A 27,685-nucleotide genomic window follows, 5' to 3' on the forward strand; every position below is an offset into this window, starting at 1 on the left:
CAGAGGTGCATTCATAAGATGTATCTGCTCCTGAAACCACAGAAGTCAATGGCAGAGAGGCGGGCAGGAGGAGGCTAGCTTTCTGGGGATGAAGGATAAGGGGTCTCAAATCAAACATGTGATGGCCAGAGTCAAGGAGGACATGACATGTGGTCACCAGCAGCTGGGCACAGCCTCATCCACCTCCATGAAGGTCCAGCCCCATTCTTCCAGCAGCTTCGGACTGAACATCTGTTGGGAATCCAAAAGGTCTACTCACAGAGGCATTCGCAGCATCCACGGGGCTCAAGCTCAGCCTAGACATTCCTTTAAATGAAAGCATTCAAAGGTCATCTGAAATTTCACTCTGTTTTTCCCTGGCTTTAGCAGATGTGTTGCTCTTTTTTCCGCAAGCCAAGGGAAGAGCTTTGTGTCTCTGTGCCCCCAACTGCTCATTTGAATTTCATATGAGCTCTGTCCCTGATCTGAAAATTGCCCCTATCAAAAGGGAGAGCTCAAGCTAATTAGCTACGGGGTCAGTCCTGCCCTGACTCAGCTCAGACCACTGTAGACGCCAACAAAGATGCATCATCCAGTGTGGACATGTGCTGTGCTTCTGCCACATGTTAGCCACAGGAAGGACATAGACTCTGTCCTCCCAGAGCTCCCCTGTCTTACTCACTGCTCCCCCCAGCCACATGTGCCTCTTGACTCTGCCCCAACAGGTTGGTAGTGCTCTCTCCCTAAGGCCTTTGGGTGTGTTTTCTCTTCTTCCTACAAGTTCTTTCTCCTACATATGGAAGATTCTTCTTCCTTTCAAGCCTTGCTCAGCATTGCTATCTGTGAGGTCCACCTGACTACCCTCCATAAAATATCCAACCAGCCCCAACCCATCCCTGGACCCTCCAATGCCCTCTTCCCACTCTAGTTTTTCTTTATTCAATATCCTACATCTCCCTATGGTGCCCTGGGTGATTTGCTTACATATTGCGTTTGCTTCCTTCTGCTATCTATCCTGTCCATCCTCCATCCATACATTGCCCTTTACAAGATCAATGTTTTCATTACATTCACGGATGCATCCCCAACCCCTAGAACAGTGCCTGGCACTTGGAGGCATTCAGTAAGCAACTGTTGGATGAATAAACAAATCCAGTGCATAATCCGCAATCCAGTGTACAGACATAAAGCACAACGCATAGGAAGCCAACTCCCTAAAAACATAGATAGCCAACCCACTTGGTGTGGCTTTATCTGAAAACAGTTTAGAATAGAAAGGCCCCGCCCAGCACACAGTGGAATTATGACTGAGAAGGGAGGAAACGTGGGTATACCTGCCCATGGCTCCCACAGCCATCTATCGTCCACTGGGGTACATCCTTGATGTACCCCAGCACAGCCTGCCTCTTCTGCCACTCCATCCTCAAGGCCCAATAGAGGACACACAGGCTAGTAATCAGGAAGTGAAGAAATCTCAGACATTATTTGTCAAGCCCTGACTGTGTGCTCCACATAATGCTGAATCCTGTGCCTCACATCATTTCCTCTAAACATTGTGCTGTCACAAAGAAGAAGATATTATGGTTGACTCTATTTAATCAATGAAGTTTGAGATAAGATAAATAACACCAAAATCCACACATATACCAACAGTTGACAAAGCTGAGGTTCAAACATAGGTCTTGTCTAAATCTTGAGATTGAGTTTTCTGTTGTTTTAGTTTTTTGTTTGTTTGTTTGTTTGTTTATGCCAGCCCTGAGGCTTGAACTCTGGGCCTGTGTGCTGACCCTGAGCTCCTTTTGTGCAAGGCTAGTGCTCTACCACTTGAGCCACAGCTCCACTTTTGGCTTTTTCTGTGATTATTTGTAAATAAGAGTTTCATGGACTTTCCTGCCTGGGCTGGTTTCAAACTGTGATCCTCAGAACTTAGCTTCTAGAGCAGCTAGGATTCCAGGTGTGAGCCACCAGTGCCCAGCTGAGACTGGAATCTTAACATACATGCTCTACCACTGTACTGGGATGAAGGATGGGGAAAGGAAGAGAAGAAGGAAGAGAAGGGAGTAGAAGGGAAGAAGGGAGGAAGGAAGAAAGGAAGGAAAAAGGGCAGAAGGAAGGAAGAGAGAAAAGAAAGGAAGAAGGAAAGGAGGAAGCAAGCAAAGGAGGATGAGAGGGAAGGGAGAAAGAAAGAGAGGGAGGAGGGAATGACAAGGCTAGCCAAATGCTACATGTATTGAAAGGAACTAAAAATGTTTCTTTAGCTGGACATGACTGTATTACAGCCCTGTCTTCTTTCCATCCCCAGAAGAAGGACAGGGGAAGATGATACAACTCAGCACAGAAGAGATTTTCTTTTAAAGTTATATTCTGTGTGTGTGTATGTGTGTGTGTGTGTGTGAGAGAGAGAGAGAGAGAGAGAGAGAGAGAGAATGGTTCAATTAAAGGAACTTAATAGTTCTCCAGAAACTAACCTTAAAGAAACTCTAAGAGATCCATGAATTATCAAAGAATGCAAAATAATCACCTTAAGGGAACTCATATTCTACAAGAGCACATAGACAGAGAAGGAAACGCAATCAGAAAGATGATACATGAACACAATAAAGACCAATGAAAAGACAGAAACTATAAAAAGCAACCCACAGAAATTCTGGAGCTGAAAAACATGGTAACTAAGTTTAAAAATTCATGAGAGGGATTCAGCATCAGACTGGATCAAAGAGGAGAATCTATTAACTCAGAGGTAGATCTGTGAAATTATCAAGCCAGAGACAACACATGGAAAATGGGCCTAAGAGTCAATAAAGCCTAAGAGACTTTAAGGAAACCATTCAACAGTCAAATATACATCATAGGAATCCATAGACAGACAGATAGACACAGAGATGAACAGAGATCTTAGTTGAGGAAATAAGGGAGGAAAAATTCCCACACCTAAAGAGGGAAACAGATACAAAATCAAGGATCTTTAAAGCCAAGTAAAAGTGATTTGTCATGGACTAGGGAGATTCCATAATATTAACAGCAAATTTCTAGGCAGAAACATTATAGACCCTGGGAAAGTGAAATGATATGTTCAAAGTACTGAAGGGGAAATTTTTTTCAAGGAAAAATATTTTATCAGGTAAAACTGTCCTTCAAAAGTGAAGAAGAATAGACCTTCCCAGATAACCCAATACTGAGGGAGAGCTACATGAAGAACCACTAAAGACAGTCCTTCAAGTTGAAAGGACACATGCCAGCAACATGGCACACAGAAAAAGCACAGAGCTCTCTGTAAAGATAAATAAGTAAACATGGAATCTTGTAAGACGGTAATAATAGGTTTTCATTCTGTAAATTGTAATAATTATCTTTTCATTCTGGTATAGTGTTTAATCATGTGAAATGATGCTCACTGGTACAACATATGTGCCATCAATAACAGAAAGTACAAAGAAGTAGTGTTTTTGTATATGGTGGACAATTGTTCTCTGCTGAAAAGACTGTTACAAGATGCTTTAATTAATTGTAAAGAAAACACCTATAGAAGATACACAAAAGAAAATGTAAAAAAGGGAATCAAAGCCTGTCACAGCAAAACACAAAGAAGGCAGCAAGAGAGGAACAGAAGGAGAAATACCTGTAAGACATATGTAGAAAACATTTACCAAAAGGATAGTAATAAATACTTTTCACCAATAATTGCTTTCAATACCAATGGATTGACTCAAGAATCAATGTAGAATGGCTAGCTAGATTGAAATACAAGATCAAATTACATGTCCTCTGTAAGAGACTCATGTTAGATACAAGAACATACATGAGCTGAAAGTGAAAGGACACACAAAGATAATCCATTGCAATGGAATGGAGGAGAGTCAGGTGACTGTATTTATAACTAGATGTTACATCAAAAACTGTGGTGATGGGCTGGGGAGATAGCCTAGTGGCAAGAGTGCCTGCCTCGGATACATGAGGCCCTAGGTTCGATTCCCCAGCACCACATATACAGAAAAACGGCCAGAAGCGGCACTGTGGCTCAAGTGGCAGAGTGCTAGCCTTGAGCGGGAAGAAGCCAGGGACAGTGCTCAGGCCCTGAGTCCAAGGCCCAGGACTGGCAAAAAAAAAAAAAAAAAAAAAAAAAAAAAAAAAAAAAAAAAAAACTGTGGTGAGAGACAAAGAAAGATTTAATATAATATGATGAGGGTCAATTCAACTAGAATGTTAGAACATTTTATATGAGAGAGAGAGAGAGAGCCTCCCATCAGTGCCTCCAAATACATGAAGCAACCACTTAGAGGAACTGAGAGGAAAAACAGACACTAGCACAACGAGAAGAGACTTCAATACTGCCCTTTCAATAATGGATAGATCAAGTGGACAGGAGATCAATAAGGAAAAAGAGGATCTAAACAACACTAAAGACCAAATAGACCTAGTAGACATATATGGAACACTTCATCCAACAACCTCAGCACACATATTTTTTCTCCTCAAGCATGAGCACAACATTTTTGGGCCAGATCACACGTTAGACCACAAAACAAGTCTCAAATAGTTCAAGAATACTGAAATCATTTCCAATGACAATAGAATGAAACTAGAAATTAATACAAAAAAACTGGAAAATTCACACATTTACAAGTGAACACCATACTCCTGGGAGAAAAAAAAGTTCAAAGATGAAAGTCCAAGGGAAATTTAAAAATATCTTGAGACAAGTGAAATGAAACACAACACATAAAAATGTATAGAATACAGCAAAAGCTTTTTTAGGAAAGAAGCCTAAGACAGTTTTGTGCGTATTTTTTTTAAGATCTCAACTAACAATCTACAAATTAACCTTTCATTTCAAAGACATAGAAAAAGAAGCATGAAATAACTCCAGAATTAAAAGGAAAGAAACAAGATAAAGATTAAAGCAGGAACCAAGGTGACAGAGACAGAAAAATAATAGCATCAACAAAACTAAGAATTGTTTTATAAAAGATCAACACAAATAACAAGCTGTTAACTAGATTTGCTGAGAGAAGACTCAAGTAAAAATCATCAGTAAAAGACAAAATGTTACAGCAGGTTGCTTTATAAATTAAAAGGATCACAGGAAACTACTATGAATAGTTACAAGCCCCAAATTGGATAACGTAGAAGAAATGGATGTTGCCAGAAACACACAATCAAGACCAACTTATGAAGAAATAAAAAGTTGGAATAGGTTTACAACTGGTAAAGAGATTGAATCACTAATCAAAAACCCCAAAAAAAGGAAAAGCTCACGACCAGATGGCTTCACCAGAGAATTCTACCAAACATTTAAAGAAGAATTAACCGTAATCCTTTTCAAACTCCTCCAAAAAAAACTGGAAGGAACACTTCCAAAGTCATCTTATGAAGATAGCATTAGTCTGGTACCCAAATTAGGCAAAGACACTGTAAGGAAAGAAAACTACAGGCTAATCTTCCTAAACAGAATTCTAGTGACTCAACTTCCACAATACATTGAAAGGATTAATTACCACCACCAAATAGGATTTACTCTTGGAATGCAAAGACGGTTCACCATATGAAACTCAATCTCAATATAACATATCAATCAATATAAAACTGCATGTGGAAAGACCACACCTAACATCACATTCAGTGGAGAAAACTGACCTGTTAAGACCAGGAATGAGCCATCTATGTCCTCTCCCACCACCTCATTGATTATCAGCTTGGAAGTCCTACCCAGATGACAAGGAAAGAAATAAAAGTCATCCAAATCAGAAAAGCAAGAAAAATAACAGTAATTCTATTTGCAGATAACATGACCTATGTAGAAAGCCCTACAGATCACACACACACACACACACACACACACACACACACACACACACACACACACACACACACACACACACAGTTAGACCTAAACAAACCTAGCAAGATTGCTGGACACAAATATCAACAAACAAAATCAGTTGTTTTTGTATATGGACAAGCTGAAAAGAGAATTAAGAAAACCTTACATTAGCATCAAAAGAATGAAATACTGATAAATAAACATAATGAAGAAAGCAAGAAGCTTGAACACTGGAAACTATAAAATATTGCTAAGGTAAATTAAAATAGTAGATGGAAAGGAACCTATCTTCATAAATGGGAAGACTGAATGTTAAGTCTTAATGTTAAGACCCATACTATAAAACTCGGAGTTGGTGGCTCGTGACTATAATCCTAGGTACTCAGAAAACTGAGTATGGAGGTTCAAAATTAGCCTAAACAGGAAAGTCCATAAGACTCTTCTCTCCAATTAACCACCAAAAAAATCACAAGTAAAGCTGTAACTCAAGTGGTAGAGCACTGGGCTTGAGCAAAATAGTTCAGAGACTGTGCCCAGGCCTTGAATTCAAGCGCAGGATCATCAAGAAAAAAAAAAAGACTTAATGTTATAGATCACCGAAAGCAATCTATAGATTCAAAGCAATCTATATCCAAATCTCAATGGCATAGTTACCAGAAATAGGAAAAAACTAATCCCATATTTATATGGAATGATCTTGAATAACCAAAACAATGGGGGGGGGGCGCAAAACAAAACCAAACCTCACACTTATTGATTTCAGAATGAATGGCCAAGTTACAATTATCAAAATGCTATAATACTGAAATTGAGGAGGACATGGAATAGAGACCACTGAACAGAACAGCGCCTAGGAATGAACTCATATATATATATATATATATATATATATATATGCATGTTCTAATGGCCTTTGACAAGGACATCAATGTCACACAATAGAGAAGGTGTCATTTCTCCAGCAAATGATATTGGCAAACCTGGATATTCACATACAAAATAACTTAGTTGGACCCTTGCCCTGACATATACAAAAAAATTTAACTCCAAATGGATTAAAAATTCAAAGGTAGAACATATAATTTTAAAACTCCTGGAAGAAATCACCAGAAAAGCTTCCTGACATTCTGTCTGGCAATAAGTTCTTGGATATAAAAACTGTAAGAACAGACAACAGAGGCACACTAGGCAGAAGGAACTACATCAAGCTTAAAACCTGCACATCCAAAGAAAAGAGCGAAGGTCTGATAAAGAATTGGTGTCCAGAATATATAAAGATCTACAACTCAATAACAAAAATACTTTTACAATAGATTTTAAAAATGAGCAAAGGACTTGAATAGATATTGTAAGAATTATCTTTAAGTAGCTGTACAAAGAGGTTTCAATTCAACGGATCAATTTGAGTACACTGCATCTTGATCAATATCACCCCTTCCATCATTCTCCACCATCCCTCCCAGCCCCATCCATACACCTAAGTTACATGGCTACATTTTCACAATTGTACACTGACTATAATGACTGTATTCATCCACCTTTCCTTTTGCCATTCATCTGCCCCAAGTCCCTTTGATCCCCCAGACCCCACCCAACGCACCATCCTTCATCCTCCTGCTTATTGAATAGACATTTTTCCAAAGAAGATGTACAAATGACCAACATGCAAATGAATTGGTACTTCTTATTAGTAATCATCAAGGAAACTCAAATCAAAACTACGATGAGATGTCCTCTGGTAACTATTCAGGATGGCCATTATCCAAAACACAGACAACAACGAATGTTGATGGGGAAGTGGAGAAATCGGGATCCTGGCGTACCAGTTAGGATATAACAAGACACAGCTGCTCTGAAGAATGGTATGGTGGTTTCTTTAATTTTTTTTAGCTAGAATTGCAAACCTAATTCTGGTTATATATTGAAAAGAAGATCTAGAGGAGATTATCTGCATACCAATGTTTGCTGCAGTATTATTCACAATGGGTAAGAAGTGAAGGGATCATTAATGTCCACTGTTGTGTGACTGGAGAGAAAATGTGGTGTGTACACACAATGGCATGCTTTCTCTCTCTTTTAAAAACAAAGGGATCCTTTCATAGCTACTGCATGCATAAGCCTTGAGAACATTATGCTAAGTGCCACAGACCAGTCACAGAAGACAATACTGCATGGTTCCCCTGACAGGAGCTATCTCAAATAGACTTGAGGAATTAGAGAAGTAATGTGGTGGTCAAGGGGCACTGGAATGACAGACAGGGGAGGTGGTCCACATGAGTTGTGTCTCAGTCCTGAAGATAAAGATGTTCTTGAGATCTGTGGACAACAAATTTGACAAAACTGTCCAGCATATTTCATAGTTAGAACAGTACATTTTTTTTATATATGCCACCATAAGCGAGAGAAGAGCTTGGGATTTTGAGTAAGATATAGACAGAGGGCAAGATGAGTAGTGTAAAGGAAAAGAGTCAGCTAGTGGTTTTAATTTTACTTCTTCCAACTAGCAGTTGGGGAGGGGGCACTTGTTTCCTCTTTTCATTCACTCAGGGAAGCTTTTCCAAGCACACTCTTTCTCCCTCCCTCTCTTCTCTCTCTCTCTCTCTCTCTCTCTCTGCATTTGTTTACCCAAGCAATTATTACAACCCACCACTGCATTATATGTTTACTTGTTTATCCACTCATTGTCTGCAGACTCCCTGAGGACAGGAATCTGTTTGATTTCTGCCTAGTTGTTGAGAGTGGCCTATAGAGGAATATTGCTGGGTGGATGGGTAAATGTGATGATGGGAGGGGGTGTCTGGGCTTCTTTTCTGCATTCTTTAAGCCTTCTTGGTACAGACAGAAAAGAAGAGAAGGAGGAAGATAGCAGACTAAGAGGAGCAGTACTGTAAGAAGATTAAGAGGAGAGTATTCAGGCAACAACAAATGCTGGAGGGGGTGTGAGGAAAGAGGAACCCTTCTCCATTGTTGGTGGGAGTACTTTGGGGAACATTATGGAGGTTTCTCAAAAAGCTCAACATAGACCTTCCCTATGACCCAGCCATATCACTCCTAGGCATCTATCCTGAACAGCAGGTCCCAAGATATCAAAAAGACATTTGTACTTCTATGTTTATCGCTGCACAATTCACAATAGCCAAAATATGGAATCAACCCAGATGCCCCTCCACAGATGAATGGACCCAAAAAATATGGTACCTATACACAATGGAATACTACATAGTGATTAGGAATGGTGAAATATTGTTATTCACAGGGAAATGGTCAGAACTTGAACAAATAATGTTGAGCGAGACAAGCCTAGAACACAGAAAACAAAGGGGCATGATCTCCCTGATATATGACTGTTAAGATGGGGTGACGGAGAGACAGTAGAGACCAGGTCTGTGAAACCAAAAACTGCTTGTCAAATGGTATTTCCCACAGGATTGGGTCAGCGACCCAACATTATGTAACTAAAATCAAACAACTACTCAACATATAAAGGTCAAAAATTGACCTCTCAGTGGAATACAATAGCTCAAAAGCTATGTATGTACGTTCATATAAGACTACTGTCGACATATTGTCTAATGTCGACATTACATTTAAAGCCCTAGGCGAATTTTCTTTGGCGTAGGCCACGTGGCTACTGTATATGTTCTTGGTATATTGTGTATTGTATATATGTCTACCTGACCTAGGGAAGGGAAAGAAAAACAGGGTGTAAGATATCACAAGAAATTACACACTGCCCTACTATGTAACTATACCCTTTTTGCACAACACTTTGTCAAAAAAAATTTGTTTAATTAATAAATAAATTACAATAAAAAATAAAAAAAGAGGAGAGTATTAGAGTTTGAACCTGGTTGTACCTACTAGGCAAGTGCTCTACCATTTGAGCCATGTCCCCAGCCCTTTTCATTTTTAGTTTTTTTTTTTTTTTTTTTCAGAAAGATTCGCATGCACCTTGCCCAGGCCAGCCTCAGACTGTGATCCTCCTAATTCTGCCTTCCAAGCAGCTGGAATTACATGCATGACTCACCAGGCCCAGCCTGGCAGACGTCTTCTCATTGAGCTGGTGAGAGTAGCTAGACCAACTTCTGAAGCTCAGGGACAAAGAAGGCATAGCCCCTATGCTGTCACTATCCCTGCTCCCTTTTGGCTGAGCAAAAGGATATGGAGGATGCCAGGCTGATGTAACTGCTTTTCCTTAAGCGTACTGAGACCAATAAACACTCCTGTTGGGCCGAAAGGTCTTCGGATTTTCCCAGTTTTTAGAAATATCCTAGGTCAGAGCTTCTCACCAGAGGTTCAGTGGATTTAAACACTTCCAGGTGATCCTGCCAGCAAGCCTTGCCCATGGGGGCTGCTTCTCAACACGGTGGCACCTGGGAAGCTGGCAATGCGATCTCAGCAACAGCATGGCCAATGCCCAGTGCCAACATGAAGAGGGTCCCCCGGTGCATGCTAACTCACATGCAAGAAAAGTCATTGTGTGGGGGCCTGGCAGTCCTCGCCCAGTTACTGTGTCCTTCCTCAACGTCCCTTGCACTGCCCAGATGTCACTACGGCTACTGAGGGATACTGGGAGCCCACCCTGATCCCAGGATGTAAGACAGTTAAGATTTGGGCAGCTGGAAGGAACTCTGCTGTCTTTTCTGCTTCCTGCCTTCCACTTCTCACTTTCCTTTCCATCTGGTAGAGAGTTATCACCCCCTTCCAGTCTAGTACAACCACTCTTCTCAACTGGGGAAGTGAATTTGCTCCCAGGGAACATTTGGCAGTGTCTGCTGATATTTTTGATTGTCACAACTTGGAGTGGCATGGCGAGGGGGGGGGGCACACTGCCAGTAACTGGTAGGTAGATTCTGCTAAACATTCCACATGCACAGCCAAAGCTCCACAAGGGTCCAGCCCAAATGGCAGAAGGGTTGAGGGTAGGGTGCTAAAGTTGAAAGCTAGGAGCATAGTTTCTGTCACTACCAAGCTTATCTTCCCTTTCCTTCTCTTCCCTTCCCCTATCTTCCCTTCCTTTCCCCTCTCCTCTGTCTCCCTTTGACTCTTCCTCTTTCTCCTCTATCATCCATCTATCCATCTGTTCATCCTTTATTCATTCACCCATCTGTTCATCTTTATCCATTCATCTATCATCCATTCATCCATCCTTTCATCTACTCATCCATTCAACCTATTCCTCCATCCCCCATCTGTCCATCCTTTCACCCATTCTCCATCAAATTATCTATCCATTCATTCACCATACAGGCAATACACATACATATTCACACACACAGACTCACACACACAGACACACACATACACACGTATGCCCAGTCCTGTGTACCAGGCCTGAATGTTGAGTATCTTGAAAGAAATCAGCCATGTCCCCTGTGCTTTGGAAGTTATATTGGTCGGAAGCAGCATGTTTGGGGTTGTGCATGGACTGAGGAAGAAGAAGAGGACAGAAGGCACAGGAAGACAAAGGCTCCTGTCTACTTTTGCTCTGGGGAACTGAGTAGATGCGGGGCCTGGGGACCCCAATCAAGCACTGCTCATACCATCGCTCATCACCTGGGTCAGATGGCCCTGGCACTCACGCACGCAAACTCTCGCATGGGGAAGATTTTCTTCCCACTCTCCTCTCCCTGGCTTGTTCAGAACTCCTGATTCCTAGGCATAGCTTGGGGAGAAACAATCTGGGGCCATGTGCTCCCCCATGGATCAATGCAAGGTTGGCATTCCAACTTATCATCCCAAGGTCCCAGAGAGAAACCAAATTGTAACTGTCAGGAACACGACAGAACTGTCAAAAGCAGACAGAATCAGCCAGGTAAATTGTGAAACCAAAGTCACAGTTCTATTTGTTCTGTAAGAGAGAGTGTCTCACATTTTGTGTGTATGTGTGTGTGTGTGTGTGTGTGTGTGTGTGTGTGTCACAATGAAAAATAAAAACAAAAACAAAGTAAGGGACTTGGAAGCATTTCATTTCAGTGAAAAAGTCCACCACCACCTACCTCAAGACTCATTGCTAGCAATGGCCCCTTCCCACAAACCCATATCTAATTCCAAGCAGAAAACACCCAGGGAGCATTACAATGGGAATGAGTAGGTATGTTCTCTTGCCATTAGGCCTTGTTTGTTTGTTTTTTGGCCAGTCCTGGGCCTTGGACTCAGGGCCTGAGCACTGTCCCTGGCTTCTTTTTGCTCAAAGCTAGCTAGCACTCTGCCACTTAAGCCACAGCACCACTTCTGGCTGTTTTCTGTATATGTGGTGCTGGGGAATCGAACCCAGGGCCTCATGTATATGAGGCAGGCACTCTTGCCATTAGGCCTTATCCCCAGCCCATGAGTAGGTATGTTCTCAAAAATGATCAGAACCCAGTCCTGGCCCTTGACCACCTTGTATCAGCCAACACAATTAGAATACAGAGCCAGACCTGACCCAAAACAGCAAGAGACAACTCAGAGTGGCTAACCCCAGAAAGGCGGAAGCAGGGATGGCTTCTTACAGAGTTGATACTGCATTGGGTGTTGGAAGGGAAATAAAATTTCACCATAGGAATGGACGGGAAAGAAACAAAAGTGACAGAAGAAGGCAGGTACCAATGCACAGAAAATTGAGGCAGGGAGAGAAAGGGACAGAGAGATACTTAGGAGTCAATCCTTAATTTGGGCAACACCCAGACTGAAAAGGCTAGGCCCAGCCATATAACCTTGCCCAACCATCCAGCACCCAAGGCTCCCACTCTGAAGATTTAAGTGCCACCTTCATGTATGTTCTGTGGTACACACAGGTCCCATCAGCCTCAGCGAGGCATGTGTGAGCATGTATGTGTACGTGTGTGGGTGTGGGTATGAGTGTATGATCTGGTGGGCCTTTCGGTAGAAGCCTGTGGCACCATTGCTGCTCACTAAAATAGCATCCAATAATTTAGGTCAAGAATAAAGGCTGTGTTATTATTACTAGTTACTGGTGAGGTTATTTAATAAGAATGTCACATCCAATTGAGAGCATGGTGGGAACTGTCAGCAGGGGGAACCTAATTATACTAACCGGAGGCACTCCAGGCCCCTGCTGCCTACACACCTCCATGGATCCAACCAGAGACAAATTCTTTCCCCACCCTACTCCTACCGGAAGGACATCTCCTAAGGTTGGACCGCCACACTTGGCCCTGGAATAGCCACATCGTGGTGTTTCTGTCCAGGCTCCAGGAGAGGTTGTTCAAGGGATTTTCAGGGACCCCTGGGAGGGCTCCTGACTAATCCCATGCATGGCCCACCACCCTGTGACTTTCAGAGGGTGGAGGGGGTTGGCACTCTTTTCTAGCTCCACATAAATCCCCACACACATCACTACAGACACAGGAAGGCCACGAGTCCACCCTACCCCAGGCTCTGGTCCACATCCCCTCAAGTTGTCCACAATCATAACCTGCTTCGAACAAACCTTTCCTGAAGCTCTTGCTGCCCTTACTCCTCAACTGGTGTTTCCAGGCCTACCTCCAAATTTAACCCAAGTCCTTTTCTCAGGCCTAGACCATCTGCCCTTCCCCCAGGTGAGGTGGAACCCAGGAAATCCACTGAGACTCCCTAGGGCCAAGGTTATAGGAGGGTCACAGCTGTGGCATTCAAGGTCATGGGGAACTATTGTGATGTGGATATGAAGTGCTTCCCCAAAGAGGTTCATGTGCTGGAAAACTTGGTCCCAGCTATTAGATCCAAGCATCGTGAATGACTGGCCATGCGGCTTTGCCATCATCAATGGAGTTGCACATTGTTGTATGATTCAGATCATGACTGTGTTTGGGAAACAGCAGAAAGCAGGATGAGGTCCTAGCTGGAGGGAGCAGGTTACAGGAAAGGTGCCTCAGCCCTGCCTAGTATTCTCTGCTTCCCAGGAGCGGGGCCACACACTCCTCCCATCCTGGTGTTCTGCCACAGCCCAGGCCCAGTGCAATGGAGCCAGCTGCCCCTTGGGCTGAAATCTCTGGAACCATGGGCCAAAACAAAATTTCTCCTCCTTAATGTTCCACTTATCAGTGACGAAAAGTCTTGACTCATAGAGCGCCCAGCATGACACCTGCCCGTTCACTGTTCACCCAGGATCCCGGGGACACAGGGCAGGCGGAGGCTCCTGCCCCGGGTCAGCATTTACCATCATGAGAGTCTTGGGCGCTCACTCCCTGGCAACAACAGCTGGACACTGAGGCAAGAGAGAGAGAGGGAAAGTGGAAAGACCCATTCTACTGCAGGGAGGGGGAAGAACATGGGACTCCATCCAGCTGTCAGAGGCATCCCTGCCAGCAAGACAGCTTCCCTGGTAGGTAGGTAGAGAGGAGAAAGGGAGGGGAGGGGCGGGGACAGGACTGATGAAGGGGAAAAAGAAAGAGGAAGGGAAGGGAAAGGAAAGGGGGGGAAGGGAAGGGAAGGGAAGGGAAGGGAAGGGAAGGGAAGGGAAGGGAAGGGAAGGGAAGGGAAGGGAAGGGAAGGGAAGGGAAGGGAAGGGAAAAGACCCTTCATGACTGGGCCCTGCCATGTCCATCCCACTCTGGTCTTGTGCCTTCTGCCCTGGATTTCCCTGCATCTCAGCCTGCCCTTGGCTGTAGTTACTGGTAAGAAGTGGCCCCTTCCTCCTCCTCAGCCATGGGCCTCCACTGCTCCCCGACTCCATGTCTGCCCTATGTACACAGCATAGCCATCCAGCCCCTACCTCCTCCAGCAGGGTCGACCAGCTGCCAGCTTTGTCAATTCCCAGCTGTGACCAGGCCTCGTTTCCATGCATAGACTCAGGCTCTAATTCTGGGTCCTCTGAAAGCCACTTGAAGACCAGAACAAGCAGCCCTGGGGTAAGGAGCAGGGAAGAGGGGGTAAATCTAGCTTTTGTTCCCAGGAAAGCCTAGACCCATCTTGGACCCTATAGAGAACCTGGAGTGCAGTCTGGGAGGGGTCAAGACCCCAAATTCTATCAGTTCAGACAACAGCAAGACTGACCTCTAGGGCCAGAGAAATGGGGCTGAGATCTAGGCTAGTAAGATGTTCCTGAAAGCAAAGGATTGGCATGCAGACACACACACACACACACACACACACACACACACACACACACACACACACACCCTCTTAAGAGCATGCCCCAGCACAGCAGGGTAGAAGATCAAGATAGGTCTACAGAGTCCCACATACCTGAATTCACAGCCCCACTCAGCCCCACTTGCTGGCTGTGTGACCTTGGGCAGCCAAGCCACCATCTCTGAGCTGTGGTGCCCCCCTCTTTAAGGAAAGCATGACACACCCTCCCTCACAGGCATGCTGGGAAGATTAAAGAAGATTATGATGCGAAACTCCAGGCTCTAGGGAGCTCAATAAACACTAATTACCACCCATTCTCTTTCTACCAACCCCTGTGCCTTTCCTTCACACAAGTGATAAATATTTATGGGGTGCAAAGTGTGTATCAAGGCTGTCCTAGGTGGTGCAACTCCCGTCCTTGTCCTCCTCTGGCAGCTTATTTTCTAATGAGGGGGACAGACATAAACAAGTAAATAATAGGCAAATAGAATAAGCCCTGTGACCAGTGCTATAGAGGAGGTGTGGCGATGACCTCATTGGGTGGAGCCCCACAGACCAAGAGTGAGCATTGGGAAGATCTAGAGGGAGAGTATTCCGGGCAGAGACAATGGCAGACAGCTGTGTCTGGAGAGGGGAGCTGATCTGGTGCTCAGGGTCACAGCAAGGTCGAGCCCTCTGGAGAAGAGGGAGGAGGAAAGTGGGAGATGAAATGAAGGAGGGTGGTGTTAAGGTGAGATTAGAATCAGATGTTCTTAACCTGTGTGTTCGGAGTGAGGAATGCATGAGTCAGATGACTGCCCAGCAAGTGAGACCAGGGGAAGCAGGAAGGCCCAGGCCAAAGGAAGGAGAAGGTTGAAAATATTCACCTACCCTTACTTCTCCCACTTCCCTGGGCCTCAAGGCCCACTTCTGTTCGTTACTAAGTACCTGCCCTCTGCCAGGTCCTTTCAGGCATCTGTCCTCATTTTACCTTTCCAGTTACCCTGGGAGACAAGGTCCACTATATCTCTGCTTTCCAAATGAGGAAACGGGAGGGGCAGAGAGCTTAAATAACCTGCCCAGGTGGAGAGCTGGCCAACAGAAGTACCAAGTGAGACCTCAATAAGATCTGATCTGAAACTGACATGGTGTGAGCGATGGGCAAGCAAGGTCTGCTTGCTCATGGATTCTCACAGTCTACAGTCTTGGTGCATGTTGAAGAACTTGTTCCACACCATTCCTAGGCCTGGCCAGGTCTCCTGCTCAAAGGGAAGCCTTGCAGCTCAGAGATCACAGGCTAGGAAACAAAGACTGTGACAAAGAAATTCTGAGTAGCTGAACAGCCAGACTTTGCATGAAGGGTCCAGAGAACCTCTGCTGGTCAGGCTGCCTCAGGCCTGGGGCCTCCACCATTCCTCCCTGGCATCCACCCTGCCCAGGCATCCATGGGTCTCATCAGCCTCTATACTTTGACATACTCTGCCCTCAAACTTCAAGCTCTTCTTTGTAAAATCTCCACTCCTCACAGCCATAGCCTGAAGAGGAGGAAATGTCAAATGGAAATTTATTTTTCTCTTTTATAGGCCCAAGGGATAAAGAGGCTGCAGAGATTCCTTCGGGTTAATTTAGAAACGTGAAAACTTCATATTTTCATCTTAAATTAAGTAATTACTCTATTGCCATAGTAACATGTGCCACTCTATTTCAACACACACACACACACACACACACACACACACACACACACACACACACACAGTATCAAGCAAGGTGCCAGTGGCTCATGCCCATAATCCTAGCTACTCAGGAAACAGAGCTGAGGATCACAATTCAAAGCCAGCCTGGGCAGAAAAATCTGTAAGAGTCTCCAGTTAACCAGCAAAAGGCTGGAAGTATAGCCTTTGCTCAAGTAATAGAACACTAGCCTTAAACAAAAATGCTAAGGGACACTACCCAGGGTCCTGACTTCAAGCCACAATACTGACACAAAGAAAACAAAAAATATCAAGACACTGTCATTATTGACTCTTATGTAATCTTAAAGTAAATAAAGATCTTTTTGTATGACACAAAACTGGAAAGCCAAGCAATGAAAAAAGTGATTGTGTAAATATCTCTATCTCTATCTTTATCTATATACATATACATATATATAGTAAAATAGATGCCACAGTGTCTAGAGGCAACAACTAAAGTGAGAAAAAGGTTTCCCAAACTACTACAGATAGTATGTCTTTCAGATGCAAAAAATTCTTATAAATAAACATGAAAAAATCAAGATACTCGAGCAATTTTTCAGGAAAAGGGACACCAATTAAAACACACACACACACACACACACACACACACACACACACACACGTTAGATACAGTAGCTCATGCCTATAGTCCTGGCTATGCAGAAGACTGAGAAGATTCTAGTTCAAAGCCAGCCCAGGCAAAAGTTCCCAAGCCCTCATTTCAACCAATAAAAAAGGTGGATGTGGTGGTTTGTGCCTGTCATCCCAGCTATACAGGAAGCACAAGTAGGAGAATTACAGTCCAACCTGGCCTTGGCATAAATTCCAGACCCAGTTGAAAAGATAATGCGAGCAAAATGGCTCAAGCTGTAGAGCTACTTCATGGCAAGTAGATGCTCAGAATCCATTATAATTAAAGAAACACAACAATGCAATCGCCTTTCTGATGCTTATCTGATTGGCAAGCTTCTAAAACATTGCTTAAAAAATCTAAAACACTGCTTCTTAAGCTCACAAGTCAGATCCCCTTAGAAGGGGTTAGAAATGCAAATTCAAAGGGAAGGAAGAGAAGGGGAGGGAAAGAGAGAAGAGAGATTTTCAGATCCAACCCCTAGTCCACTGAAGATCTACCCAATCCCAGATCTACTGAACCTGAAGCTCTTGGTGGAGGCTCTGCTGTACACTCTCAATTACAACAGTCAGTGTACAAATTAATGCACTGTGGCCTGCTCATCAGCATAAATGCACACACCTCTGAGGCAACAAATCCATTGTATAGCCATGTTCCCTATCTTGCAACTGCATGGGTACATACACGATTATTTGTTTGGGGGTAGCCAGAAACTAGAAAATAAATAATAAAGAACAGATTGCCTAGTTTATGGTAGTTTATGAATACTGTGTAGCCATTAGAAAGAATGAGATGAATTGAAGCTGGGTATAGTTGTACATGTCTGTAATCCCAGCACTTGGGAAGCTGAGGAAGGAGAACCATAAGTTTGAGACAAGAGACAAATCTGGTTATACAACAAAACCCTTCTTAAAAAAGAAAAGTAAGCCAGATGCGGATGGCTCATGCCTGTAATCCTAGCTACTTGGGAGGTTAAGATCAGAGGATTGCAGTTCAAAACCAGCCCAGGCAGGAAGGTCTGTGAGACTCTTATGTCCAATTAGCTACCAAAAGCTGGAAGTGCCCAGAATGCTAGCCCTGAAAGAAATAAGCAGAAAAAGAAAGAAGAGAGAGACAGAGACAGAGACAGAGAGGGAGGGAGGGAGGGAGGGAGGGAGGGAGGGAGAGAGGAAGGGAGGGAGGGAGGGAGGGAGGGAGGGAGGGAGGAAGGAAGGAAGGAAGGAAGGAAGGAAGGAAGGAAGGAAGGAAGGAAGGAAAAAAGCAGGGAGAGACAGAGAGGGAGGGAGGAATGAACAAACGAATGAATGAATGAACAAAAAGCAGGAAGGGAAGGGAGGAGAAGAAAACAAAGAAAAAGAGAGAAAGAAAGGAAGAAATAAAAGAAGATGCAAAGAGGGAGGAGAGCAGGAGGAGGGGGACAGCAGAGAAAACATATATGTATCTATATATATATGTATATGTGTGTGTATATATATAATCCAGATATATGAGACACTGTACTGAGACAAAAATCATGTTACAGAACAGTATGCATGACATATCTAAAATGATCCTATTTGGTGACATGGGAAGACTGTTATAATTCTACTTTCATGCACATTCTGAAATCTTCTGGAGTAATCCAGAAGGAGCTATTAATAAGTAGGACTGGGGATCAGCGGGGGTGGGGGAAAGACAGGATTTCTTTTTTCACCATCTGCTCTTCTTTGCTATCTGAATTTTTGCCCTGAGCATGTATCACTTTTATAGTAATTAAAAAGTAGTTATAACTAATTAAACTTACAGGAAAGAGAAAGAGCAAGTAAGAGATTGACACATGGCTGGGAGGGGAGGAAATTCAGGCCATTTGGGCAACTCAACCTGGAAGCTGTTCAGCCCAAGGGGTTCCTTGGAGACCTTCATGTGCCATCTCCAGACACCCATGTGACTTTGGTGAAGGAAAACAAAATGCCATCCCACCAAATTGGTGGCTTCCAAAAGAAGTTCATCATTTCACAGAGGAAAATCTTCCTCACATACACAAAACTCATCTAACAAGGCCAGAGCCCCCGAGTCCCCCAGTTTAATTCAGTGTTCACTTAGCCCACCCCGTCGAGTGTGCTGTGGACCTGATATGGTTTGGATCTGAAATGTACCCCCAAAAGCCATGTGTTGAGGTCTTTGTTCCCATCACATCGGTGTTCAGATGTGAAGTCTTGAGAGGTGACTGGACCATGCATGAGATATATTGATGGATTCATAACTGAATGTGCTCTCTCTCTCTCTCTCTCTCTCTCTCTCTCTCTCTCTCTCTCTCTCTCTCTCTCTCTCTCTTCTCTCCCATTTCCTGGCCGCTAGGAAGTGTGCAGCTCTGCTCCACAAATCCTCCCCAGCATGCTGCTCTGCCACATAGAGGGCCACAGCAATGGGAGCATGGAATGAAATCTCTGTAATCCTGGGCCAAAGTAATGTTCTGTTACTACAATAGAAAGTAAGTGGTACAGGACTTGGCCACTGTGGTGTCTCACTTGGTTCCAGAGGTGGTCTCCATGAATTACAACATACCTCATGCATGCGCCCAGTGTGGTCACATCCTGTACTTACCTCTCAGGGCCAGCAGACTGAGCTTGTGCATTGGAATAAACAAGTCTGTTTTCACTGAGCGATGTGCAGATGTGCACATGGGCTGGGTTGCTGTTCTCCAACTGGTGTACCAAATTTCCACTACTATCATGGGAATTGCTAAGAGAATGATACACATGAATCCGGGCTCCTAGCCCTAGGAAGTCCCTTTAAAGAGGTAATGATTTCCCTCTACTTCAGCCTTACCACTTTAGACTAGCCAGTCTTCGAATAGGTTTGCTTGAGCAATGTATTAAAAAAAAAAAAAGCCTGACCCATCTATTATCCAATCATCCTTTCATCCTCCTATTCATGGGTCCTATCCTATTTGTTCCAACACCTGTGTGTCTTCCCCATGAATCTATTCATTGTCCACTGCATTCATCTCTCCATTAATGACCATCACATTTCATCTCCTCAAGCTTCTCTGCCATCTGTCCATTCACCCTTCACTTGTGTTTCCATTTATAAATCGATTCCATGCACCCCCCCACCCCCAGCCTATCCCATCTAACCTTCCATTTTCCTAACCCCTCAGCCAGCCACATCCTCTCATTCCAGTTGTCCAGGCATTAAACTATCCCCTATATCACAGCCATCCATCTACAGTACTCATCTGCCCCAACTCTATCGATCCCATCTGGTTGTCTGCTTATCCACCACCCTCCCTACCATCCATCTACCCACCAACCTGCCCAGCCATCCATTCAGCAATCACATCTCTTCATCCTACTTTATAACTCAAACTTGATTATGCCACTGAGGGTGGTCAGACCAGAAACACCAAGGTCTAATGACTATATAAAAATACTCTGGGTGCCAGTGGCTCATCCTATAATCCTAGCTACTCAGAAGGCTAAGATCTGAGAATCATAGTTCAAAGCCAGCCCATGGCAGAGAAGTCCATGGAACTCTTCTCTCCAACCACCAAAAAGTTAGCAATGGAGCTCAAGTGGTAGAGTGCCATCCATAAGCAAAAGGCACAATGCTTAGACCCTGCGTTCAAGCCCCAGTACCAGTACCAAAACAAAAACAAAGGAAAGTGGTTGAAATACTGTCAGTTCTTCAAGGCCCACTGGGCTCTTTTCACATAAAACCTATCTGAGCACTCTATCAAATGAAGAGCAAAGAAAGGGGTGGAGTGGGGAGAATGCGGTCATAAGATTCAATGCATATCCTGTAACAATAAAAATATGGGAAGGGGTGGGGTTGGAAGGGATGGAGGAGAATAATCAAAGGCGTGACATTGATCAAGATGCATTGTATCCATAAACTGCATTGTTGAGTAGCAACTCCTATGTACAACTACTTAAAATAATTTTTATAACTCCACATTCCTCTTCTTTGCACACAGACTCTCACCTGAGCAGCGGAGACCTCTAGGTACCAATAAGGCTTGGGAGTGGGGTGGGGGGAGGCATCAGACTCAAAAGCAGTCTGTAACCTCCAGTGTCCATCCTCAACTGAGGTAGACAGTCTCTTCTTCCGAGCTTAGAGTGAAGTCCTGTCCCCGATGCCTACGCCTCTGGCACAGTTGTCTCCCTAGTCTATGTTGGCACCACCAGTCCTGTAACCACTCACAATCAATACCACTCAGCACAACGTCAACCAAAGAATGCTCCTTCCAATTGGGAAGACTAACATGAGACCTAACGTGTCACACATGCAACTAGGGAGGGGCCATAGTGAGTCGTTTCCACCAGACATCCAATTCCATCTTCACTCTTAATTCTTTCCCTTAGGCAAAACAAAAGGCTCAGAGGGAAAGCACAGAGGGGAAAACAGAGAGGTTAAGTAATTGATCTGTCATCACATAGCAACTGAGAAAGTTCCAGACTCTAAACCCAGATCTGACTCCAACAAACTGTTATAAGGAAGATAACTTCCAGGGAGATGAAAATAAAAATGGAAGCAAGGAAGCACTCCATTTTCCTAATTTGCTGACCAAGAAAAAAAGAGATCATGTGGATTATAAATTATTTACTAAGTGCTATTTGGGTGTGAGGTGCTGGTTGAAGGTTCTCTACATGTTATTTTATTAAAAAGAGGGGACTCCAGCCTCAGGTTGTCCTTCTATACAGCAGAGGGAGCAGATCCCCACTCAAGAATTCAGGAGTTTGGGGCCTCTTGGTCCTTGTGCTCTGGACTGATAAGTTTTCCTCTAAGATGGAACTGGACCACAGATGTACCTTGACCACAAGCTTAGTGGTGAGACAGGATCCTTAAGTCTTGGCGAACAATAAAGAGGGTAAATTCCTGCTTCCCTTATTTGCTGGTGTTTGTGGCCAACTTACCTTTCCTGCCCAGTAAGAACACCTCCAGCAACAGGACAGTCACAGACTTCATTCCTTCATTCATTGATTCATTCATTAGAAGTACCTGGGGTTTGAACTCAGGACTTCATGCTTGCTAGGCCAGTGCTCTACCATTTGAGCCACATCTCTAGCCCTTTGCTTTTAGTTTATCCGATAGGGTCTGATGCTTTTCCTGGGGCCAGCCTTAGACAGCAACCTTTCAATCTCTACCTGTCTAATCTTTTGTCCATTCTGGTCTCAAACCACAATCCTCCTATCTCTACCTCCCAAACTGTTGGGATTACAGATGTGAGTCGCCATACCTGGACCTTATTTTTTGATGTCACAGTTTGTTTAATTGGTCTTCTTCTCACAGGTGGCTATTTAATTTTTTTTATTTTTCCCTCTACATAAAAGATGCTCTGTGACTTATATATAAATGGTTAACTGTACCTCTGGTTTATTTCTTTAGGGTAAATTCTTTGAAATGAAATATTGGATCCAAAGAGATGATTTCAAGGGCTGTTGATAACACATTGCCAAGTTACTTTCTGGAAAGTTTGTAACAATTTAGACTCCTACAGGCAATGTATGAGAGTGCTCATCTCAGCAGGAGTCTATTTATTCTGGAACAATTTCTATATGTCTCTCTACATGCACACTCATATATATATACTCTTATATGAAAGCCTAAGCATGACCTCATGCAAATGAGGACTTCCATGCAATTTTGCTGTTGATTTTTCCTCTTTACATTTGGCTTTCTATCTCTCCTACCTCCTTCACCCACACTTCCCACTAACCAATACACACACTCCTAGGTGCCCAAATTAAAGTCTACTTTGCAGTTTTCCGTATTTTTATTCTCGCTCATAAAACCGTATGCAAACATAAATTTCCATACTCCACATTTACATATCTAGTAGGGCCTTCTGTGTTGTTTATCTTTTTAAAATTAGATCATATTACATACACCTCTCAGCATCTTGCTTTTCCCCACTCAATAATAATGACAGTTCAGCTAAATGAAGTCATGTCTACGGAGTACTTAGCATAGTGACTGGAGCTCTAAGTACCTGTTATTTATCACTGTTGTTGTTCTAAAGCACGAGTGAGTTGGCATCGCTCCCACTGCTGCAAGGTTCATGGCCAAGGTGGCCCCTCTTGTCCTGCCAGTCTTGTCTGGAAGGGACAGGAAGTGGCAAGGTCACGCAGCCCTGAGTCACTCTTCATATTGACTAAGCACCTATTATTTGGCAAGGACTGTCTGTTGCCCAGAGATAGGATGATTGAGCAAAGCCAGACATGGCCCATGCCCTCCTGAAGCTTATAGTCTAGGGAGGGACATCTACAATAGTAGACTGAGGACCTTGATCCAAGTGTAATCATCAACTGACATATGGCAAGGGTCTCAAGCCAACAAGGATGATCTAGACTTGTGGAGGGGGGCCAGGGTGGTCCTACAGGGCTTGTCTAAGGAGAGGATGAGCCATGGTGAATGAAGTAAAAAGGGACAAGAATCCTCCAGACAGAAGAATCAGTACATGCAAAAGCCCAGAAGCAAGCAGGAAGAAGTGTGGCTGCTGGAGAGCCTGGAGGAAGGCAGGAGGCTGAGTGCATGTCCCTGAGCAGTGCCAGGGCCCTCTGAAGGCGAGGGTGGAGACCAACTGCTGCTGCACCAAGAGCTCAGGAAACAAGTTTCCTCCCAATGTCACTGATCCCACTGAATTCAGCAGGCCCCGTCACCTTGGCAACCGTCAGCAAGGACCAGGCCAGAGCTAGGTAAGTGCTTTGTGCACATCATCTAGCTGCATCAGTACAAAGACTTCGTGAATTAGGGATTAGAGTCAAGGAATGGAGGCCTAAAGAGACATGAGGTCTCTCACACAGGCTAGTACTGGGCAGGGCTGGGATGCGAGCCTAGTCTGTTACCCCAGCTTCTGAGGACACCCCACATGATTCCTGAAGCCCTTGGTGAGGATGTATCAGCCACCTCCAGTGGTGACTCACAAGGTTTTGTTGCGGCTGGGTCCTGAATATCACTTCCCAATAAGTGCCCATATTCTTCCCCTCCTCCTCCTCCTCTTCCTCCTCCTCCTCCTCGTCCTCCTTCTTTTCCTCTTCCTCTTCCTTCTCCTCACTGTCCCCCTCATATCCTGGGCTCCAGCACAACACACACAGGTACAGTTTGAGCCAATGAGACTCTTTATCTATTCTTGTAAACAGCAGGCTCTTGGGGAACCTTCCACTCCTTTAACCCCCTACACTCTGAAGTTCCATTTCTAAAGTTCTGCCTTCAACAATGACTCTCTGTCTCTCTCTGTCTCTGTCTCTCTTTGTCACACACACACACACACACACACACACACACACACACACACACACACACACGGGCTTGCTGTTCTATCATCAGTACTTCCAGGAATCTTGGTTCTCTTTCTTCCTTCATTCAACATCCCATAAATATTCTACTACTATGTGAAAGACACTATGAGAGAAGTTGGGCCCACCAGAGAATAACACAGACAAGTTCCATTGATCTTGTGGGACTGACTTGAAGGGAAAGACGGTAAATGAGAAAGAAATGTATATATGATTTTCTAAAAGTTAAAAGGAGAAGCAAAGGTGGTGACTCACCCCTGTAATCTCAGTACTCTGAAGATAGAGGCAAGAGGATGGTGAGTTCAAGGCTGGCCTGGGCTATATAACTAGACCCTGACTCCACCGAGAAATAGTGAAGGAGGGAGTTACTGCTGATAAGGCACGTGGCAAGCCTGCCAGAGGAGGTAACTTCCGCAGAGAAACAGAGGAGAGGAGAGCAATGGCTGAGTCCTGTGGTTACTTGGGGACAACGAACCCTAATTCTATGAGACAGCAATGGCAGGGAATCACTTGGAGAATGCCAAGGGAGCTGGGACAAGTCATAGGGGGTGAGGTCAGGAAGAAAGCCAGGGTTGAGAACAAGGGGGGACTCTGGCTTACTCAAAGGTGACAGGAGCCACTTTGGAGCCGAGGAAGGGTATCTGCCTGAAGGTGTTGGAAGCTCTCCAGCCCCAAGGATGGAACAAAAATGGCAAGAGGCAAAAGAGGACCATGGGGGAGGACTCCTGTGGGGATTTAGGTAAGCAATGGTGCCAAAGACTCCAGAGATATGGCACATGGTACAGGGAGAGTCAGGGGTTGGGGGAATCCAGATTTATTCTGAAAGCAGCAGAGCTAGGGGGATTTGCTCATGTGAAGAGAGGACAGAGAGAAAGAGGTGGGGGTAGGGCAGTGCCTGGGTTCTGGGCCCTGCACTATACAATGACCACCTCCATGTGCATCACACACACACCACCACCACCACCACCACCACCACCACCACCACCACCACCCCACCTCAGGAGATGAGTTCCTCCAGGCACAAACCATTCTGTTCACCTCAGTCACTTGCACAGAGCCATGCCGGTGATGTTTGCTAAGTGCCTGAGTCATGAAGCCCATGAGCAGTGTCTCTGAGCCTTCCCTTTGCTGCTGTGGCCTTCAGGGAAGAGACAAGGGGTCATCCTGTTCTCACAGTCCCTCAGACTTGTCTTTCCCCATCTGGGGGCTGTGAGCCGATGTCATGACACATCCGATAGACCAAGGATTTGCACAAGTGGCTTAGTCAGCTTGTCCTTGAAGCTGAGGCCCAGAAGTGATTGTTCTTGGGGTCCCCCTCAGTCTCCTTCAAGACAGCTTCCGGCCCTTTGGGAGATGGCAGCCCTCAAGTGTTGAGCTGCCAGCACAACACAAGTCCAGTAGAATTGGTCTTTGCGAGGTCCTGTGAACCTACCACCATCTCTGCTCAAGGCAGGCAAGAATGTCTCTCCCTTCCCTACGATGAGGGAGACTGAGGGCTTATTGCCTAGAGCACTTAATGCCTAGTGTACACAGGGCTCAGCACCAGAATATGAATGAACCCAGCAATAACAGGTGAAGAAAGTAAGCCTGAGAAATGACAGGAACATTCATAGGGTAGTATGACCATATCTCTCCATTTGCCTTGGGTAACACTTCATTAGGAAGAAGAGAATGGGTCTCTGCCCAGAAGCAGGCTGCTGTGGGTGTTATTACAACACCCATCTAGCCAGTGGGACTTTCAGCCATTATTGAGCATCACTGAGCCTCAACTCACCTATCTGCCAAGTGGGGATGATCATGAAACCTATCCTGAAGTCCTGCTGTAACCCTCACATTCAGTGGTGTATACAAAATGCTGAACAGAGCATGTACAGAAGGAACTCTGTCCATGAAGAAAACGACACACGGTGGCATTCTTACAGAAACAGTGTGTGACCCGCCCCAAAGCTGGGTGCCCCAGCTGTGTGCTGTGGTGGAAAAAACTGTAGAGACACCATTCAGAGGCTCTGCATGGGTAGTAGCAACCATCCCAGTGCTATCTCTCTTCCCTATGTCTATAATGTGGGAGTGACTCCACAGCCTCCTCCCCCAGCAAGGTCTGGAGATCCTTTCACGGGATACTGGAGAGTAGACATTTGGCATGGCAGCAGTTAAAATGGAATAGGCACCCCACAGGTCCCAGCACATGCTCATCCCAAAGCAGCAGCTTTCAGAGTCATGAGCAACAACAGCTGCCAGAGAAAGAAGCCTTGGTCATGCTCTTCTTGGCCCAACTAACTTCTCTGCCAGGATTCCAGGTCTCAGGAACGCAGCCACCCTCAGGAAGTCATTCCTGATCCCAGTCCAGCTTCTTGCTTTTTCTCTCTGCTCCCACAACCCCCCTCCTAGTCTCGTATTAGGCTGCATTGCAATGCTCATTGCACTGAATTTAATTACCTGTTTTATTGTCTGTCCACCCAGAGGTGATATACTGAAATGAACAAAAACTTAGGGGTGGAGAACAGATAACCATAAACCATCCACTGTCTATAGAGCCCAGAACTCAGCACAGTCCCTGGCACAAAGTATGAGCTCCATAAAACCTGGCTAAGTGGGGGCATGGACGGCTGAATGCACAGAAAGGAGAAAAAGGGAAAGAAGGGAGGGAGGGAGGCCAGGAAGGAAGGAAAAGCCTTGGCATGGCTCTGTCTTATGCTAGTCACTTTCCCTGTCCTCCCCCTGCTGGCTCTTTTTGCATTGGACCTGTGACTCCACTCAATTTCGGCCCTTCATCTGCAAAGCAAATGTATGGTGCCTGGCTCGAATCCAACATCAGTTTCTATCAAGGAGCTAACCAAGGCGAATCAGGTCTGACTCCAACACTAGCGCCTGTGAAACAGTGGTCCTGTTCTCTCACAATTCACCTGGATGAAGCACCCACTCCAGCTACTCTTCCGGGGACAATGAAGGGAAGAAGAAAAATGATCAATTTATTTTCTTATTTCAACATGTCACAGAGATAAGTGAGCCAGATGATCAACGTCTTAGTCAACATCGCCTCTTAGTCTAGATACGGGCTGTGAGGACCCTCCAGACTGGGAGGTGAATGGGGGCCCTCTCCCTCTCCTCCCTCCCCAGATACCCTGTGGCTACTTGTGTGCTTGGATTCATACCCATCTGTAATATCAGAGATTTCCACTGCAGTCCCAGAGGACAGAGTCCT

At 44.7% G+C, this 27,685-nt stretch overlaps 1 protein-coding gene and 1 long non-coding RNA gene across 2 annotated transcripts in view; one reads left to right on the forward strand and one right to left on the reverse strand.

Moving 5' to 3' along the window:
* Csmd2 (CUB and Sushi multiple domains 2) overlaps positions 1 to 27,685 on the reverse strand; it is a 519,739-nt gene that overhangs the window by 476,970 nt on the left and 15,084 nt on the right. The gene's annotated exons all lie outside the window — the stretch shown is intronic.
* LOC125354886 overlaps positions 1 to 27,685 on the forward strand; it is a 52,452-nt gene that overhangs the window by 15,126 nt on the left and 9,641 nt on the right. Inside the window, exon 2 of the long non-coding RNA XR_007211558.1 lies at positions 18,260 to 18,265. This is a non-coding gene — a long non-coding RNA (uncharacterized LOC125354886). The remainder of the gene's footprint in view (positions 1 to 18,259; positions 18,266 to 27,685) is intronic.

Source organism: Perognathus longimembris, chromosome 7 (genome assembly GCF_023159225.1).
Source record: "Perognathus longimembris pacificus isolate PPM17 chromosome 7, ASM2315922v1, whole genome shotgun sequence".
NCBI lineage: Eukaryota > Metazoa > Chordata > Mammalia > Rodentia > Heteromyidae > Perognathus > Perognathus longimembris.